At 45.4% G+C, this 18,966-nt stretch overlaps 1 protein-coding gene across 5 annotated transcripts in view; it reads left to right on the top strand.

Moving 5' to 3' along the window:
* LOC131935697 (ribosome quality control complex subunit NEMF) overlaps nt 1-18,966 on the top strand; it is an 82,912-nt gene that overhangs the window by 32,858 nt on the left and 31,088 nt on the right. The gene's annotated exons all lie outside the window — the stretch shown is intronic.

Genomic DNA, 18,966 nt, shown 5'->3' with positions numbered 1-18,966 from the left:
GTCATGTGTGTGGTTGTACCCCACTTAGGTACATCTGTAGTCTAGTCATGTGTGTGGTTCTACCCCACTTAGGTACATCTGTAGTCTAGTCATGTGTGTGGTTCTACCCCACTTAGGTACATCTGTAGTCTAGTCATGTGTGTGGTTCTACCCCACTTAGGTACATCTGTAGTCTAGTCATGTGTGTGGTTGTACCCCACTTAGGTACATCTGTAGTCTAGTCATGTGTGTGGTTCTACCCCACTTAGGTACATCTGTAGTCTAGTCATGTGTGTGGTTGTACCCCACTTAGGTACATCTGTAGTCTAGTCATGTGTGTGGTTCTACCCCACTTAGGTACATCTGTAGTCTAGTCATGTGTGTGGTTCTACCCCACTTAGGTACATCTGTAGTCTAGTCATGTGTGTGGTTCTACCCCACTTAGGTACATCTGTAGTCTAGTCATGTGTGTGGTTGTACCCCACTTAGGTACATCTGTAGTCTAGTCATGTGTATGGTTCTACCCCACTTAGGTACATCTGTAGTCTAGTCATGTGTGTGGTTGTACCCCACTTAGGTACATCTGTAGTCTAGTCATGTGTGTGGTTCTACCCCACTTAGGTACATCTGTAGTCTAGTCATGTGTGTGGTTGTACCCCACTTAGGTACATCTGTAGTCTAGTCATGTGTGTGGTTCTACCCCACTTAGGTACATCTGTAGTCTAGTCATGTGTGTGGTTGTACCCCACTTAGGTACATCTGTAGTCTAGTCATGTGTGTGGTTGTACCCCACTTAGGTACATCTGTAGTCTAGTCATGTGTGTGGTTCTACCCCACTTAGGTACATCTGTAGTCTAGTCATGTGTGTGGTTGTACCCCACTTAGGTACATCTGTAGTCTAGTCATGTGTGTGGTTCTACCCCACTTAGGTACATCTGTAGTCTAGTCATGTGTGTGGTTCTACCCCACTTAGGTACATCTGTAGTCTAGTCATGTGTGTGGTTGTACCCCACTTAGGTACATCTGTAGTCTAGTCATGTGTGTGGTTCTACCCCACTTAGGTACATCTGTAGTCTAGTCATGTGTGTGGTTGTACCCCACTTAGGTACATCTGTAGTCTAGTCATGTGTGTGGTTGTACCCCACTTAGGTACATCTGTAGTCTAGTCATGTGTGTGGTTCTACCCCACTTAGGTACATCTGTAGTCTAGTCATGTGTGTGGTTGTACCCCACTTAGGTACATCTGTAGTCTAGTCATGTGTGTGGTTCTACCCCACTTAGGTACATCTGTAGTCTAGTCATGTGTGTGGTTCTACCCCACTTAGGTACATCTGTAGTCTAGTCATGTGTGTGGTTGTACCCCACTTAGGTACATCTGTAGTCTAGTCATGTGTGTGGTTCTACCCCACTTAGGTACATCTGTAGTCTAGTCATGTGTGTGGTTGTACCCCACTTAGGTACATCTGTAGTCTAGTCATGTGTGTGGTTCTACCCCACTTAGGTACATCTGTAGTCTAGTCATGTGTGTGGTTCTACCCCACTTAGGTACATCTGTAGTCTAGTCATGTGTGTGGTTGTACCCCACTTAGGTACATCTGTAGTCTAGTCATGTGTGTGGTTCTACCCCACTTAGGTACATCTGTAGTCTAGTCATGTGTGTGGTTGTACCCCACTTAGGTACATCTGTAGTCTAGTCATGTGTGTGGTTCTATCCCACTTAGGTACATCTGTAGTCTAGTCATGTGTGTGGTTCTACCCCACTTAGGTACATCTGTAGTCTAGTCATGTGTGTGGTTCTACCCCACTTAGGTACATCTGTAGTCTAGTCATGTGTGTGGTTCTACCCCACTTAGGTACATCTGTAGTCTAGTCATGTGTGTGGTTGTACCCCACTTAGGTACATCTGTAGTCTAGTCATGTGTGTGGTTCTACCCCACTTAGGTACATCTGTAGTCTAGTCATGTGTGTGGTTCTACCCCACTTAGGTACATCTGTAGTCTAGTCATGTGTGTGGTTGTACCCCACTTAGGTACATCTGTAGTCTAGTCATGTGTGTGGTTCTACCCCACTTAGGTACATCTGTAGTCTAGTCATGTGTGTGGTTCTACCCCACTTAGGTACATCTGTGGTCTAGTCATGTGTGTGGTTGTACCCCACTTAGGTACATCTGTAGTCTAGTCATGTGTGTGGTTCTACCCCACTTAGGTACATCTGTAGTCTAGTCATGTGTGTGGTTCTACCCCACTTAAGTACATCTGTGGTCTAGTCATGTGTGTGGTTCTACCCCACTTAGGTACATCTGTAGTCTAGTCATGTGTGTGGTTCTACCCCACTTAGGTACATCTGTAGTCTAGTCATGTGTGTGGTTCTACCCCACTTAGGTACATCTGTAGTCTAGTCATGTGTGTGGTTCTACCCCACTTAGGTACATCTGTAGTCTAGTCATGTGTGTGGTTCTACCCCACTTAGGTACATCTGTAGTCTAGTCATGTGTGTGGTTGTACCCCACTTAGGTACATCTGTAGTCTAGTCATGTGTGTGGTTCTACCCCACTTAGGTACATCTGTAGTCTAGTCATGTGTGTGGTTGTACCCCACTTAGGTACATCTGTAGTCTAGTCATGTGTGTGGTTGTACCCCACTTAGGTACATCTGTAGTCTAGTCATGTGTGTGGTTCTACCCCACTTAGGTACATCTGTAGTCTAGTCATGTGTGTGGTTGTACCCCACTTAGGTACATCTGTAGTCTAGTCATGTGTGTGGTTCTACCCCACTTAGGTACATCTGTAGTCTAGTCATGTGTGTGGTTCTACCCCACTTAGGTACATCTGTAGTCTAGTCATGTGTGTGGTTGTACCCCACTTAGGTACATCTGTAGTCTAGTCATGTGTGTGGTTCTACCCCACTTAGGTACATCTGTAGTCTAGTCATGTGTGTGGTTGTACCCCACTTAGGTACATCTGTAGTCTAGTCATGTGTGTGGTTCTACCCCACTTAGGTACATCTGTAGTCTAGTCATGTGTGTGGTTCTACCCCACTTAGGTACATCTGTAGTCTAGTCATGTGTGTGGTTCTACCCCACTTAGGTACATCTGTAGTCTAGTCATGTGTGTGGTTCTACCCCACTTAGGTACATCTGTAGTCTAGTCATGTGTGTGGTTGTACCCCACTTAGGTACATCTGTAGTCTAGTCATGTGTGTGGTTCTATCCCACTTAGGTACATCTGTAGTCTAGTCATGTGTGTGGTTCTACCCCACTTAGGTACATCTGTAGTCTAGTCATGTGTGTGGTTCTACCCCACTTAGGTACATCTGTAGTCTAGTCATGTGTGTGGTTCTACCCCACTTAGGTACATCTGTAGTCTAGTCATGTGTGTGGTTGTACCCCACTTAGGTACATCTGTAGTCTAGTCATGTGTGTGGTTCTACCCCACTTAGGTACATCTGTAGTCTAGTCATGTGTGTGGTTCTACCCCACTTAGGTACATCTGTAGTCTAGTCATGTGTGTGGTTGTACCCCACTTAGGTACATCTGTAGTCTAGTCATGTGTGTGGTTCTACCCCACTTAGGTACATCTGTAGTCTAGTCATGTGTGTGGTTCTACCCCACTTAGGTACATCTGTGGTCTAGTCATGTGTGTGGTTGTACCCCACTTAGGTACATCTGTAGTCTAGTCATGTGTGTGGTTCTACCCCACTTAGGTACATCTGTAGTCTAGTCATGTGTGTGGTTCTACCCCACTTAAGTACATCTGTGGTCTAGTCATGTGTGTGGTTCTACCCCACTTAGGTACATCTGTAGTCTAGTCATGTGTGTGGTTCTACCCCACTTAGGTACATCTGTAGTCTAGTCATGTGTGTGGTTCTACCCCACTTAGGTACATCTGTAGTCTAGTCATGTGTGTGGTTCTACCCCACTTAGGTACATCTGTAGTCTAGTCATGTGTGTGGTTGTACCCCACTTAGGTACATCTGTAGTCTAGTCATGTGTGTGGTTCTACCCCACTTAGGTACATCTGTAGTCTAGTCATGTGTGTGGTTCTACCCCACTTAGGTACATCTGTAGTCTAGTCATGTGTGTGGTTGTACCCCACTTAGGTACATCTGTAGTCTAGTCATGTGTGTGGTTCTACCCCACTTAGGTACATCTGTAGTCTAGTCATGTGTGTGGTTGTACCCCACTTAGGTACATCTGTAGTCTAGTCATGTGTGTGGTTCTACCCCACTTAGGTACATCTGTAGTCTAGTCATGTGTGTGGTTCTACCCCACTTAGGTACATCTGTAGTCTAGTCATGTGTGTGGTTGTACCCCACTTAGGTACATCTGTAGTCTAGTCATGTGTGTGGTTCTAACCCACTTAGGTACATCTGTAGTCTAGTCATGTGTGTGGTTCTACCCCACTTAGGTACATCTGTAGTCTAGTCATGTGTGTGGTTCTACCCCACTTAGGTACATCTGTAGTCTAGTCATGTGTGTGGTTGTACCCCACTTAGGTACATCTGTAGTCTAGTCATGTGTATGGTTCTACCCCACTTAGGTACATCTGTAGTCTAGTCATGTGTGTGGTTGTACCCCACTTAGGTACATCTGTAGTCTAGTCATGTGTGTGGTTCTACCCCACTTAGGTACATCTGTAGTCTAGTCATGTGTGTGGTTCTACCCCACTTAGGTACATCTGTAGTCTAGTCATGTGTGTGGTTCTACCCCACTTAGGTACATCTGTAGTCTAGTCATGTGTGTGGTTCTACCCCACTTAGGTACATCTGTAGTCTAGTCATGTGTGTGGTTCTACCCCACTTAGGTACATCTGTAGTCTAGTCATGTGTGTGGTTGTACCCCACTTAGGTACATCTGTAGTCTAGTCATGTGTGTGGTTCTACCCCACTTAGGTACATCTGTAGTCTAGTCATGTGTGTGGTTGTACCCCACTTAGGTACATCTGTAGTCTAGTCATGTGTGTGGTTCTACCCCACTTAGGTACATCTGTAGTCTAGTCATGTGTGTGGTTCTACCCCACTTAGGTACATCTGTAGTCTAGTCATGTGTGTGGTTGTACCCCACTTAGGTACATCTGTAGTCTAGTCATGTGTGTGGTTCTACCCCACTTAGGTACATCTGTAGTCTAGTCATGTGTGTGGTTGTACCCCACTTAGGTACATCTGTAGTCTAGTCATGTGTGTGGTTCTACCCCACTTAGGTACATCTGTAGTCTAGTCATGTGTGTGGTTGTACCCCACTTAGGTACATCTGTAGTCTAGTCATGTGTGTGGTTGTACCCCACTTAGGTACATCTGTAGTCTAGTCATGTGTGTGGTTGTACCCCACTTAGGTACATCTGTAGTCTAGTCATGTGTGTGGTTCTACCCCACTTAGGTACATCTGTAGTCTAGTCATGTGTGTGGTTCTACCCCACTTAGGTACATCTGTAGTCTAGTCATGTGTGTGGTTCTACCCCACTTAGGTACATCTGTAGTCTAGTCATGTGTGTGGTTGTACCCCACTTAGGTACATCTGTAGTCTAGTCATGTGTGTGGTTGTACCCCACTTAGGTACATCTGTAGTCTAGTCATGTGTGTGGTTGTACCCCACTTAGGTACATCTGTAGTCTAGTCATGTGTGTGGTTCTACCCCACTTAGGTACATCTGTAGTCTAGTCATGTGTGTGGTTCTACCCCACTTAGGTACATCTGTAGTCTAGTCATGTGTGTGGTTCTACCCCACTTAGGTACATCTGTAGTCTAGTCATGTGTGTGGTTGTACCCCACTTAGGTACATCTGTAGTCTAGTCATGTGTGTGGTTCTACCCCACTTAGGTACATCTGTAGTCTAGTCATGTGTGTGGTTCTACCCCACTTAGGTACATCTGTAGTCTAGTCATGTGTGTGGTTCTACCCCACTTAGGTACATCTGTAGTCTAGTCATGTGTGTGGTTGTACCCCACTTAGGTACATCTGTAGTCTAGTCATGTGTGTGGTTCTACCCCACTTAGGTACATCTGTAGTCTAGTCATGTGTGTGGTTCTACCCCACTTAGGTACATCTGTAGTCTAGTCATGTGTGTGGTTCTACCCCACTTAGGTACATCTGTAGTCTAGTCATGTGTGTGGTTCTACCCCACTTAGGTACATCTGTAGTCTAGTCATGTGTGTGGTTGTACCCCACTTAGGTACATCTGTAGTCTAGTCATGTGTGTGATTCTACCCCACTTAGGTACATCTGTAGTCTAGTCATGTGTGTGGTTCTACCCCACTTAGGTACATCTGTGGTCTAGTCATGTGTGTGGTTCTACCCCACTTAGGTACATCTGTAGTCTAGTCATGTGTGTGGTTCTACCCCACTTAGGTACATCTGTGGTCTAGTCATGTGTGTGGTTCTACCCCACTTAGGTACATCTGTAGTCTAGTCATGTGTGTGGTTCTACCCCACTTAGGTACATCTGTAGTCTAGTCATGTGTGTGGTTCTACCCCACTTAGGTACATCTGTAGTCTAGTCATGTGTGTGGTTCTACCCCACTTAGGTACATCTGTAGTCTAGTCATGTGTGTGGTTCTACCCCACTTAGGTACATCTGTAGTCTAGTCATGTGTGTGGTTCTACCCCACTTAGGTACATCTGTAGTCTAGTCATGTGTGTGGTTCTACCCCACTTAGGTACATCTGTAGTCTAGTCATGTGTGTGGTTCTACCCCACTTAGGTACATCTGTAGTCTAGTCATGTGTGTGGTTCTACCCCACTTAGGTACATCTGTAGTCTAGTCATGTGTGTGGTTCTACCCCACTTAGGTACATCTGTAGTCTAGTCATGTGTGTGGTTCTACCCCACTTAGGTACATCTGTAGTCTAGTCATGTGTGTGGTTGTACCCCACTTAGGTACATCTGTAGTCTAGTCATGTGTGTGGTTGTATCCCACTTAGGTACATCTGTAGTCTAGTCATGTGTGTGGTTCTACCCCACTTAGGTACATCTGTAGTCTAGTCATGTGTGTGGTTCTACCCCACTTAGGTACATCTGTAGTCTAGTCATGTGTGTGGTTCTACCCCACTTAGGTACATCTGTAGTCTAGTCATGTGTGTGGTTCTACCCCACTTAGGTACATCTGTAGTCTAGTCATGTGTGTGGTTCTACCCCACTTAGGTACATCTGTAGTCTAGTCATGTGTGTGGTTCTACCCCACTTAGGTACATCTGTAGTCTAGTCATGTGTGTGGTTCTACCCCACTTAGGTACATCTGTAGTCTAGTCATGTGTGTGGTTCTACCCCACTTAGGTACATCTGTAGTCTAGTCATGTGTGTGGTTGTACCCCACTTAGGTACATCTGTAGTCTAGTCATGTGTGTGGTTCTACCCCACTTAGGTACATCTGTAGTCTAGTCATGTGTGTGGTTGTACCCCACTTAGGTACATCTGTAGTCTAGTCATGTGTGTGGTTCTACCCCACTTAGGTACATCTGTAGTCTAGTCATGTGTGTGGTTCTACCCCACTTAGGTACATCTGTAGTCTAGTCATGTGTGTGGTTCTACCCCACTTAGGTACATCTGTAGTCTAGTCATGTGTGTGGTTCTACCCCACTTAGGTACATCTGTAGTCTAGTCATGTGTGTGGTTCTACCCCACTTAGGTACATCTGTAGTCTAGTCATGTGTGTGGTTCTACCCCACTTAGGTACATCTGTAGTCTAGTCATGTGTGTGGTTGTACCCCACTTAGGTACATCTGTAGTCTAGTCATGTGTGTGGTTGTACCCCACTTAGGTACATCTGTAGTCTAGTCATGTGTGTGGTTCTACCCCACTTAGGTACATCTGTAGTCTAGTCATGTGTGTGGTTCTACCCCACTTAGGTACATCTGTAGTCTAGTCATGTGTGTGGTTCTACCCCACTTAGGTACATCTGTAGTCTAGTCATGTGTGTGGTTCTACCCCACTTAGGTACATCTGTAGTCTAGTCATGTGTGTGGTTCTACCCCACTTAGGTACATCTGTAGTCTAGTCATGTGTGTGGTTCTACCCCACTTAGGTACATCTGTAGTCTAGTCATGTGTGTGGTTCTACCCCACTTAGGTACATCTGTAGTCTAGTCATGTGTGTGGTTCTACCCCACTTAGGTACATCTGTAGTCTAGTCATGTGTGTGGTTGTACCCCACTTAGGTACATCTGTAGTCTAGTCATGTGTGTGGTTGTACCCCACTTAGGTACATCTGTAGTCTAGTCATGTGTGTGGTTCTACCCCACTTAGGTACATCTGTAGTCTAGTCATGTGTGTGGTTCTACCCCACTTAGGTACATCTGTAGTCTAGTCATGTGTGTGGTTCTACCCCACTTAGGTACATCTGTAGTCTAGTCATGTGTGTGGTTCTACCCCACTTAGGTACATCTGTAGTCTAGTCATGTATGTGGTTCTACCCCACTTAGGTACATCTGTAGTCTAGTCATGTGTGTGGTTCTACCCCACTTAGGTACATCTGTAGTCTAGTCATGTGTGTGGTTGTACCCCACTTAGGTACATCTGTAGTCTAGTCATGTGTGTGGTTCTACCCCACTTAGGTACATCTGTAGTCTAGTCATGTGTGTGGTTGTACCCCACTTAGGTACATCTGTAGTCTAGTCATGTGTGTGGTTCTACCCCACTTAGGTACATCTGTAGTCTAGTCATGTGTGTGGTTCTACCCCACTTAGGTACATCTGTAGTCTAGTCATGTGTGTGGTTCTACCCCACTTAGGTACATCTGTAGTCTAGTCATGTGTGTGGTTGTACCCCACTTAGGTACATCTGTAGTCTAGTCATGTGTGTGGTTCTACCCCACTTAGGTACATCTGTAGTCTAGTCATGTGTGTGGTTCTACCCCACTTAGGTACATCTGTAGTCTAGTCATGTGTGTGGTTGTACCCCACTTAGGTACATCTGTAGTCTAGTCATGTGTGTGGTTCTACCCCACTTAGGTACATCTGTAGTCTAGTCATGTGTGTGGTTGTACCCCACTTAGGTACATCTGTAGTCTAGTCATGTGTGTGGTTGTACCCCACTTAGGTACATCTGTAGTCTAGTCATGTGTGTGGTTCTACCCCACTTAGGTACATCTGTAGTCTAGTCATGTGTGTGGTTCTACCCCACTTAGGTACATCTGTAGTCTAGTCATGTGTGTGGTTCTACCCCACTTAGGTACATCTGTAGTCTAGTCATGTGTGTGGTTCTACCCCACTTAGGTACATCTGTAGTCTAGTCATGTGTGTGGTTCTACCCCACTTAGGTACATCTGTAGTCTAGTCATGTGTGTGGTTCTACCCCACTTAGGTACATCTGTAGTCTAGTCATGTGTGTGGTTCTACCCCACTTAGGTACATCTGTAGTCTAGTCATGTGTGTGGTTCTACCCCACTTAGGTACATCTGTAGTCTAGTCATGTGTGTGGTTCTACCCCACTTAGGTACATCTGTAGTCTAGTCATGTGTGTGGTTCTACCCCACTTAGGTACATCTGTAGTCTAGTCATGTGTGTGGTTGTACCCCACTTAGGTACATCTGTAGTCTAGTCATGTGTGTGGTTCTATCCCACTTAGGTACATCTGTAGTCTAGTCATGTGTGTGGTTGTACCCCACTTAGGTACATCTGTAGTCTAGTCATGTGTGTGGTTCTACCCCACTTAGGTACATCTGTAGTCTAGTCATGTGTGTGGTTCTACCCCACTTAGGTACATCTGTAGTCTAGTCATGTGTGTGGTTCTACCCCACTTAGGTACATCTGTAGTCTAGTCATGTGTGTGGTTCTACCCCACTTAGGTACATCTGTAGTCTAGTCATGTGTGTGGTTCTACCCCACTTAGGTACATCTGTAGTCTAGTCATGTGTGTGGTTCTACCCCACTTAGGTACATCTGTAGTCTAGTCATGTGTGTGGTTCTACCCCACTTAGGTACATCTGTAGTCTAGTCATGTGTGTGGTTCTACCCCACTTAGGTACATCTGTAGTCTAGTTATGTGTGTGGTTCTACCCCACTTAGGTACATCTGTAGTCTAGTCTTGTGTGTGGTTCTACCCCACTTAGGTACATCTGTAGTCTAGTCATGTGTGTGGTTCTACCCCACTTAGGTACATCTGTAGTCTAGTCATGTGTGTGGTTCTACCCCACTTAGGTACATCTGTAGTCTAGTCATGTGTGTGGTTCTACCCCACTTAGGTACATCTGTAGTCTAGTCATGTGTGTGGTTCTACCCCACTTAGGTACATCTGTAGTCTAGTCATGTGTGTGGTTCTACCCCACTTAGGTACATCTGTAGTCTAGTCATGTGTGTGGTTCTACCCCACTTAGGTACATCTGTAGTCTAGTCATGTGTGTGGTTCTACCCCACTTAGGTACATCTGTAGTCTAGTCATGTGTGTGGTTCTACCCCACTTAGGTACATCTGTAGTCTAGTCATGTGTGTGGTTGTACCCCACTTAGGTACATCTGTAGTCTAGTCATGTGTGTGGTTCTACCCCACTTAGGTACATCTGTAGTCTAGTCATGTGTGTGGTTCTACCCCACTTAGGTACATCTGTAGTCTAGTCATGTGTGTGGTTCTACCCCACTTAGGTACATCTGTAGTCTAGTCATGTGTGTGGTTGTACCCCACTTAGGTACATCTGTAGTCTAGTCATGTGTGTGGTTCTACCCCACTTAGGTACATCTGTAGTCTAGTCATGTGTGTGGTTCTACCCCACTTAGGTACATCTGTAGTCTAGTCATGTGTGTGGTTCTACCCCACTTAGGTACATCTGTAGTCTAGTCATGTGTGTGGTTGTACCCCACTTAGGTACATCTGTAGTCTAGTCATGTGTGTGGTTCTACCCCACTTAGGTACATCTGTAGTCTAGTCATGTGTGTGGTTCTACCCCACTTAGGTACATCTGTAGTCTAGTCATGTGTGTGGTTCTACCCCACTTAGGTACATCTGTAGTCTAGTCATGTGTGTGGTTCTACCCCACTTAGGTACATCTGTAGTCTAGTCATGTGTGTGGTTGTACCCCACTTAGGTACATCTGTAGTCTAGTCATGTGTGTGGTTCTACCCCACTTAGGTACATCTGTAGTCTAGTCATGTGTGTGGTTCTACCCCACTTAGGTACATCTGTGGTCTAGTCATGTGTGTGGTTCTACCCCACTTAGGTACATCTGTAGTCTAGTCATGTGTGTGGTTCTACCCCACTTAGGTACATCTGTGGTCTAGTCATGTGTGTGGTTCTACCCCACTTAGGTACATCTGTAGTCTAGTCATGTGTGTGGTTCTACCCCACTTAGGTACATCTGTAGTCTAGTCATGTGTGTGGTTCTACCCCACTTAGGTACATCTGTAGTCTAGTCATGTGTGTGGTTCTACCCCACTTAGGTACATCTGTAGTCTAGTCATGTGTGTGGTTCTACCCCACTTAGGTACATCTGTAGTCTAGTCATGTGTGTGGTTCTACCCCACTTAGGTACATCTGTAGTCTAGTCATGTGTGTGGTTGTACCCCACTTAGGTACATCTGTAGTCTAGTCATGTGTGTGGTTGTATCCCACTTAGGTACATCTGTAGTCTAGTCATGTGTGTGGTTGTACCCCACTTAGGTACATCTGTAGTCTAGTCATGTGTGTGGTTCTACCCCACTTAGGTACATCTGTAGTCTAGTCATGTGTGTGGTTCTACCCCACTTAGGTACATCTGTAGTCTAGTCATGTGTGTGGTTCTACCCCACTTAGGTACATCTGTAGTCTAGTCATGTGTGTGGTTCTACCCCACTTAGGTACATCTGTAGTCTAGTCATGTGTGTGGTTCTACCCCACTTAGGTACATCTGTAGTCTAGTCATGTGTGTGGTTGTACCCCACTTAGGTACATCTGTAGTCTAGTCATGTGTGTGGTTCTACCCCACTTAGGTACATCTGTAGTCTAGTCATGTGTGTGGTTGTACCCCACTTAGGTACATCTGTAGTCTAGTCATGTGTGTGGTTCTACCCCACTTAGGTACATCTGTAGTCTAGTCATGTGTGTGGTTCTACCCCACTTAGGTACATCTGTAGTCTAGTCATGTGTGTGGTTCTACCCCACTTAGGTACATCTGTAGTCTAGTCATGTGTGTGGTTCTACCCCACTTAGGTACATCTGTAGTCTAGTCATGTGTGTGGTTCTACCCCACTTAGGTACATCTGTAGTCTAGTCATGTGTGTGGTTCTACCCCACTTAGGTACATCTGTAGTCTAGTCATGTGTGTGGTTGTACCCCACTTAGGTACATCTGTAGTCTAGTCATGTGTGTGGTTGTACCCCACTTAGGTACATCTGTAGTCTAGTCATGTGTGTGGTTCTACCCCACTTAGGTACATCTGTAGTCTAGTCATGTGTGTGGTTCTACCCCACTTAGGTACATCTGTAGTCTAGTCATGTGTGTGGTTCTACCCCACTTAGGTACATCTGTAGTCTAGTCATGTGTGTGGTTCTACCCCACTTAGGTACATCTGTAGTCTAGTCATGTGTGTGGTTCTACCCCACTTAGGTACATCTGTAGTCTAGTCATGTGTGTGGTTCTACCCCACTTAGGTACATCTGTAGTCTAGTCATGTGTGTGGTTCTACCCCACTTAGGTACATCTGTAGTCTAGTCATGTGTGTGGTTGTACCCCACTTAGGTACATCTGTAGTCTAGTCATGTGTGTGGTTGTACCCCACTTAGGTACATCTGTAGTCTAGTCATGTGTGTGGTTCTACCCCACTTAGGTACATCTGTAGTCTAGTCATGTGTGTGGTTCTACCCCACTTAGGTACATCTGTAGTCTAGTCATGTGTGTGGTTCTACCCCACTTAGGTACATCTGTAGTCTAGTCATGTGTGTGGTTCTACCCCACTTAGGTACATCTGTAGTCTAGTCATGTGTGTGGTTCTACCCCACTTAGGTACATCTGTAGTCTAGTCATGTGTGTGGTTCTACCCCACTTAGGTACATCTGTAGTCTAGTCATGTGTGTGGTTCTACCCCACTTAGGTACATCTGTAGTCTAGTCATGTGTGTGGTTGTACCCCACTTAGGTACATCTGTAGTCTAGTCATGTGTGTGGTTCTACCCCACTTAGGTACATCTGTAGTCTAGTCATGTGTGTGGTTCTACCCCACTTAGGTACATCTGTAGTCTAGTCATGTGTGTGGTTCTACCCCACTTAGGTACATCTGTAGTCTAGTCATGTGTGTGGTTGTACCCCACTTAGGTACATCTGTAGTCTAGTCATGTGTGTGGTTCTACCCCACTTAGGTACATCTGTAGTCTAGTCATGTGTGTGGTTCTACCCCACTTAGGTACATCTGTAGTCTAGTCATGTGTGTGGTTGTACCCCACTTAGGTACATCTGTAGTCTAGTCATGTGTGTGGTTCTACCCCACTTAGGTACATCTGTAGTCTAGTCATGTGTGTGGTTCTACCCCACTTAGGTACATCTGTAGTCTAGTCATGTGTGTGGTTCTACCCCACTTAGGTACATCTGTAGTCTAGTCATGTGTGTGGTTCTACCCCACTTAGGTACATCTGTAGTCTAGTCATGTGTGTGGTTCTACCCCACTTAGGTACATCTGTAGTCTAGTCATGTGTGTGGTTCTACCCCACTTAGGTACATCTGTAGTCTAGTCATGTGTGTGGTTCTACCCCACTTAGGTACATCTGTAGTCTAGTCATGTGTGTGGTTCTACCCCACTTAGGTACATCTGTAGTCTAGTCTTGTGTGTGGTTCTACCCCACTTAGGTACATCTGTAGTCTAGTCATGTGTGTGGTTCTACCCCACTTAGGTACATCTGTAGTCTAGTCATGTGTGTGGTTCTACCCCACTTAGGTACATCTGTAGTCTAGTCATGTGTGTGGTTCTACCCCACTTAGGTACATCTGTAGTCTAGTCATGTGTGTGGTTCTACCCCACTTAGGTACATCTGTAGTCTAGTCATGTGTGTGGTTGTACCCCACTTAGGTACATCTGTAGTCTAGTCATGTGTGTGGTTCTACCCCACTTAGGTACATCTGTAGTCTAGTCATGTGTGTGGTTGTACCCCACTTAGGTACATCTGTAGTCTAGTCATGTGTGTGGTTCTACCCCACTTAGGTACATCTGTAGTCTAGTCATGTGTGTGGTTCTACCCCACTTAGGTACATCTGTAGTCTAGTCATGTGTGTGGTTCTACCCCACTTAGGTACATCTGTAGTCTAGTCATGTGTGTGGTTGTACCCCACTTAGGTACATCTGTAGTCTAGTCATGTGTGTGGTTGTATCCCACTTAGGTACATCTGTAGTCTAGTCATGTGTGTGGTTGTACCCCACTTAGGTACATCTGTAGTCTAGTCATGTGTGTGGTTCTACCCCACTTAGGTACATCTGTAGTCTAGTCATGTGTCTGGTTCTACCCCACTTAGGTACATCTGTAGTCTAGTCATGTGTGTGGTTCTACCCCACTTAGGTACATCTGTAGTCTAGTCATGTGTGTGGTTCTACCCCACTTAGGTACATCTGTAGTCTAGTCATGTGTGTGGTTGTACCCCACTTAGGTACATCTGTAGTCTAGTCATGTGTGTGGTTCTACCCCACTTAGGTACATCTGTAGTCTAGTCATGTGTGTGGTTCTACCCCACTTAGGTACATCTGTAGTCTAGTCATGTGTGTGGTTCTACCCCACTTAGGTACATCTGTAGTCTAGTCATGTGTGTGGTTGTACCCCACTTAGGTACATCTGTAGTCTAGTCATGTGTGTGGTTCTACCCCACTTAGGTACATCTGTAGTCTAGTCATGTGTGTGGTTCTACCCCACTTAGGTACATCTGTAGTCTAGTCATGTGTGTGGTTGTACCCCACTTAGGTACATCTGTAGTCTAGTCATGTGTGTGGTTCTACCCCACTTAGGTACATCTGTAGTCTAGTCATGTGTGTGGTTCTACCCCACTTAGGTACATCTGTAGTCTAGTCATGTGTGTGGTTGTACCCCACTTAGGTACATCTGTAGTCTAGTCATGTGTGTGGTTCTACCCCACTTAGGTACATCTGTAGTCTAGTCATGTGTGTGGTTCTATCCCACTTAGGTACATCTGTAGTCTAGTCATGTGTGTGGTTGTACCCCACTTAGGTACATCTGTAGTCTAGTCATGTGTGTGGTTCTACCCCACTTAGGTACATCTGTAGTCTAGTCATGTGTGTGGTTCTACCCCACTTAGGTACATCTGTAGTCTAGTCATGTGTGTGGTTCTACCCCACTTAGGTACATCTGTAGTCTAGTCATGTGTGTGGTTCTACCCCACTTAGGTACATCTGTAGTCTAGTCATGTGTGTGGTTCTACCCCACTTAGGTACATCTGTAGTCTAGTCATGTGTGTGGTTCTACCCCACTTAGGTACATCTGTAGTCTAGTCATGTGTGTGGTTCTACCCCACTTAGGTACATCTGTAGTCTAGTCATGTGTGTGGTTCTACCCCACTTAGGTACATCTGTAGTCTAGTCATGTGTGTGGTTCTACCCCACTTAGGTACATCTGTAGTCTAGTCATGTGTGTGGTTGTACCCCACTTAGGTACATCTGTAGTCTAGTCATGTGTGTGGTTCTACCCCACTTAGGTACATCTGTAGTCTAGTCATGTGTGTGGTTCTACCCCACTTAGGTACATCTGTAGTCTAGTCATGTGTGTGGTTCTACCCCACTTAGGTACATCTGTAGTCTAGTCATGTGTGTGGTTGTACCCCACTTAGGTACATCTGTAGTCTAGTCATGTGTGTGGTTCTATCCCACTTAGGTACATCTGTAGTCTAGTCATGTGTGTGGTTGTACCCCACTTAGGTACAACTGTAGTCTAGTCATGTGTCTGGTTCTACCCCACTTAGGTACATCTGTAGTCTAGTCATGTGTGTGGTTCTACCCCACTTAGGTACATCTGTAGTCTAGTCATGTGTGTGGTTCTACCCCACTTAGGTACATCTGTAGTCTAGTCATGTGTGTGGTTGTACCCCACTTAGGTACATCTGTAGTCTAGTCATGTGTCTGGTTCTACCCCACTTAGGTACATCTGTAGTCTAGTCATGTGTGTGGTTCTACCCCACTTAGGTACATCTGTAGTCTAGTCATGTGTGTGGTTCTACCCCACTTAGGTACATCTGTAGTCTAGTCATGTGTCTGGTTGTACCCCACTTAGGTACATCTGTAGTCTAGTCATGTGTGTGGTTCTACCCCACTTAGGTACATCTGTAGTCTAGTCATGTGTGTGGTTCTACCCCACTTAGGTACATCTGTAGTCTAGTCATGTGTCTGGTTGTACCCCACTTAGGTACATCTGTAGTCTAGTCATGTGTGTGGTTCTACCCCACTTAGGTACATCTGTAGTCTAGTCATGTGTCTGGTTCTACCCCACTTAGGTACATCTGTAGTCTAGTCATGTGTGTGGTTGTACCCCACTTAGGTACATCTGTAGTCTAGTCATGTGTGTGGTTCTACCCCACTTAGGTACATCTGTAGTCTAGTCATGTGTGTGGTTCTATCCCACTTAGGTACATCTGTAGTCTAGTCATGTGTGTGGTTCTACCCCACTTAGGTACATCTGTAGTCTAGTCATGTGTGTGGTTCTACCCCACTTAGGTACATCTGTAGTCTAGTCATGTGTGTGGTTCTACCCCACTTAGGTACATCTGTAGTCTAGTCATGTGTGTGGTTCTACCCCACTTAGGTACATCTGTAGTCTAGTCATGTGTGTGGTTGTACCCCACTTAGGTACATCTGTAGTCTAGTCATGTGTGTGGTTGTACCCCACTTAGGTACATCTGTAGTCTAGTCATGTGTGTGGTTCTACCCCACTTAGGTACATCTGTAGTCTAGTCATGTGTGTGGTTGTACCCCACTTAGGTACATCTGTAGTCTAGTCATGTGTGTGGTTCTACCCCACTTAGGTACATCTGTAGTCTAGTCATGTGTGTGGTTCTACCCCACTTAGGTACATCTGTAGTCTAGTCATGTGTGTGGTTCTACCCCACTTAGGTACATCTGTAGTCTAGTCATGTGTGTGGTTCTATCCCACTTAGGTACATCTGTAGTCTAGTCATGTGTGTGGTTCTACCCCACTTAGGTACATCTGTAGTCTAGTCATGTGTGTGGTTCTACCCCACTTAGGTACATCTGTAGTCTAGTCATGTGTGTGGTTGTACCCCACTTAGGTACATCTGTAGTCTAGTCATGTGTGTGGTTGTACCCCACTTAGGTACATCTGTAGTCTAGTCATGTGTGTGGTTCTACCCCACTTAGGTACATCTGTAGTCTAGTCATGTGTGTGGTTCTATCCCACTTAGGTACATCTGTAGTCTAGTCATGTGTGTGGTTGTACCCCACTTAGGTACATCTGTAGTCTAGTCATGTGTGTGGTTGTATCCCACTTAGGTACATCTGTAGTCTAGTCATGTGTGTGGTTGTACCCCACTTAGGTACATCTGTAGTCTAGTCATGTGTGTGGTTCTACCCCACTTAGGTACATCTGTAGTCTAGTCATGTGTGTGGTTCTACCCCACTTAGGTACATCTGTAGTCTAGTCATGTGTGTGGTTCTACCCCACTTAGGTACATCTGTAGTCTAGTCATGTGTGTGGTTCTACCCCACTTAGGTACATCTGTAGTCTAGTCATGTGTGTGGTTCTACCCCACTTAGGTACATCTGTAGTCTAGTCATGTGTGTGGTTGTACCCCACTTAGGTACATCTGTAGTCTAGTCATGTGTGTGGTTCTACCCCACTTAGGTACATCTGTAGTCTAGTCATGTGTGTGGTTGTACCCCACTTAGGTACATCTGTAGTCTAGTCATGTGTGTGGTTGTACCCCACTTAGGTACATCTGTAGTCTAGTCATGTGTGTGGTTGTACCCCACTTAGGTACATCTGTAGTCTAGTCATGTGTGTGGTTCTATCCCACTTAGGTACATCTGTAGTCTAGTCATGTGTGTGGTTGTACCCCACTTAGGTACATCTGTAGTCTAGTCATGTGTGTGGTTCTACCCCACTTAGGTACATCTGTAGTCTAGTCATGTGTGTGGTTCTACCCCACTTAGGTACATCTGTAGTCTAGTCATGTGTGTGGTTCTACCCCACTTAGGTACATCTGTAGTCTAGTCATGTGTGTGGTTCTACCCCACTTAGGTACATCTGTAGTCTAGTCATGTGTGTGGTTCTACCCCACTTAGGTACATCTGTAGTCTAGTCATGTGTGTGGTTCTACCCCACTTAGGTACATCTGTAGTCTAGTCATGTGTGTGGTTGTACCCCACTTAGGTAGGTACATCTGTAGTCTAGTCATGTGTGTGGTTGTACCCCACTTAGGTACATCTGTAGTCTAGTCATGTGTGTGGTTGTACCCCACTTAGGTACATCTGTAGTCTAGTCATGTGTGTGGTTCTACCCCACTTAGGTACATCTGTAGTCTAGTCATGTGTCTGGTTCTACCCCACTTAGGTACATCTGTAGTCTAGTCATGTGTGTGGTTCTACCCCACTTAGGTACATCTGTAGTCTAGTCATGTGTGTGGTTCTACCCCACTTAGGTACATCTGTAGTCTAGTCATGTGTGTGGTTGTACCCCACTTAGGTACATCTGTAGTCTAGTCATGTGTCTGGTTCTACCCCACTTAGGTACATCTGTAGTCTAGTCATGTGTGTGGTTGTACCCCACTTAGGTACATCTGTAGTCTAGTCATGTGTCTGGTTGTACCCCACTTAGGTACATCTGTAGTCTAGTCATGTGTGTGGTTCTATCCCACTTAGGTACATCTGTAGTCTAGTCATGTGTGTGGTTGTATCCCACTTAGGTACATCTGTAGTCTAGTCATGTGTGTGGTTGTACCCCACTTAGGTACATCTGTAGTCTAGTCATGTGTCTGGTTGTACCCCACTTAGGTACATCTGTAGTCTAGTCATGTGTGTGGTTCTACCCCACTTAGGTACATCTGTAGTCTAGTCATGTGTCTGGTTCTACCCCACTTAGGTACATCTGTAGTC

Source organism: Physella acuta, unplaced genomic scaffold, assembly GCF_028476545.2.
Source record: "Physella acuta isolate Inbredline_101_S28 unplaced genomic scaffold, ASM2847654v3 ptg000155l, whole genome shotgun sequence".
Lineage (NCBI taxonomy): Eukaryota > Metazoa > Mollusca > Gastropoda > Physidae > Physella > Physella acuta.
Note: the sequence above shows the minus strand (reverse complement) of the source record. Positions and strands in the feature narration are given on the sequence as shown.